A 2,251-nucleotide genomic window follows, 5' to 3' on the forward strand; every position below is an offset into this window, starting at 1 on the left:
TGAGGAAAATCCAGCTACACCTGAACCACACGGCCTAAACCAGCAGAGGATTCTAGCTTTGCACTTTACTACACCGCAGAGACCCAACAACCAGTGCGTCTGCGTCTGTAACTTGCTTGTTGTTATAAATCCTTTCTTATGTGCTCCTGAGTGCATCCTGTGTTTGTTTAATTTAATACTTTAATTGAAGGTTCACCCAATTGCCTGTTAATGAGGCAAATCGTTACCAGTGCCATAGCCGAGCAAAAATTCCACATGGTTTGCGTCACAGTTTCCATCGGCTCGGATTTCTAGACTCTGCGGGTTCCGTAAGTGAACTTTGAACCTGAATGAAGTCTGAAGATGTGGACAGGTCACAGGTCAGCGGCGTGGGGAGTGAGTGCTTTTCTGCAGACGTGGGAGCAGTGTCTCTGATGTGTCTTGTGTGTGACGTTTGGTCTCGTACAAGTCTGGGTTTGTGTTCTTGACACTGAGATCATGAAGCAGGGTGCTTTCCTTCTGCATGGTCAGATATCCGGAGTGTATCTCAGAAGCGAGCGCGACAGGGCTGAGTCACAGTCTCGGTTCCAGTCAGGTGTGAGGAGTGTGGTGGCAGGCACACACAGACTGTGTGTTAAACTTGCCACTGTATGATAAATCTAATCCCTGACTCTCCTTAGAAAAGACCAAGGCTCATACGTGTTTGTGTTATTTTTATTAAACAGAGCTGAGTTTGGGATCCAGGTTCTCCAAGACAATTACCTTCCAAACACTTCACATTTAAGGTCAGATTTTATTCCCCAATGTAAAATAATTTTGGCAATGCAGAAAGTTCAAATTGAAACGATCATTTTAATATGCAGCGCCACCTCCTAACACACCATTAAAATATGTAGAGACAACCATACAATGAGGCAATTTCAGACAGCCCGTGGAAACAATATAAGGAATAAAAAACCGCTCCTTGTCAGGCTGGATAAATGACTCAAATATAGAGGAATGACAGCTGCTGAGAATAATAGCTTTTGCTCCTACTAAGATTTCAGTTTTTTTTTTTTTTTTTCTTATCACTGTTATTTATTACTATTTTTTATTATAACCTGCTCTGTAAAGTAACCTTATATAACTATAGAATGATATTCCAACCTCTGTGTGTGTGTGTGTGTGTGTTCAGATGCACTCTGGTCTGCTGTAGAGTGCTTATATTCAGGGGAGGTATTGGGCTTCAATCTCTAGTTAAGAGTTTCTAATTTTCCACAAGCACTTCATCATCAGTTCATTGTCAGTTTATCTTCCCTGAGATCTAAACATTTACTGCACAGGCCCGAAAATGCCTGGAAAAGCAGAAACCAAATAAATCTAATGGAAAACATCTGGCTCCCTTTATATGCTGGGGCACCAAGTTCAAACGACGTAAAGCAGACCTGTGTGTGACTTTCCAAGCTTTATAAATAGCCCAGACTCCGCTCCACATCTGAAGTGGTCAGTTGTCTCCATATTGACAGGGCTGTAGCCACTGGCTTATCTCCAGCGCCCTAGCACTGTGGCAACAGCAATGCACCCAAACACAGAGGCGTATCTGATCTGAAGAGACAGGGATTGGTTTTGGAGGTTTGTACACAGACTTGCAATCAGGGGACTAGCTTACGAAAAATAACTATTTACACCAGGACTTCTTTTTTTTTTTTTTGCATGTTTAAGTGTTTTTTGCATGCAAGTGTGAGTAAATAAAACCTACAATTCTCAGGTTACAACGCTGGGCAATTCTGTCCACAGACTGCAAAACCTAAATACCCAAAGTCTGGTGGGATTTCTGCTTCACTCTTGTTCAAAATGTACATTTTCAGCTCCATGGTCGGAGGAGGGGTGTGGTGGAACATGCAGGCTCTTGCTGGGCAGTGGCTGTTTTGAATGTGGGTTCAGTTGCATTCAGAAGCTGCTGTCTGCACTGTGCATGCAAACATCTTGCAGATGCTTCCACTGTCAACAGAGAAATCCCTGAAGCACCTGAGTGTCGGAGTGCTTTGAGGGATGTTACAGGCAGTAGCTGCTTTACTATGGAAATCGGTTCAATAATTCCCCTCTCCTACGTCTCTGTGTTCACAACAGCCTTCGAGGCAGCCTTGTATTGACCACGGTGACTCGGACCATGCCTCTGGAACCCATGAGCTGGAGCTGCTTACAAAGGAAACAGTAACCTGTGCGGTCTGAGGTGAGGAAGTGGAAAGTGGGTCAGGGCTGCAGAATTGAAAGGCAATTACCGTACAGTAAC

The sequence above is a fragment of the Polyodon spathula genome, chromosome 25, assembly GCF_017654505.1.
Source record: "Polyodon spathula isolate WHYD16114869_AA chromosome 25, ASM1765450v1, whole genome shotgun sequence".
NCBI lineage: Eukaryota > Metazoa > Chordata > Actinopteri > Acipenseriformes > Polyodontidae > Polyodon > Polyodon spathula.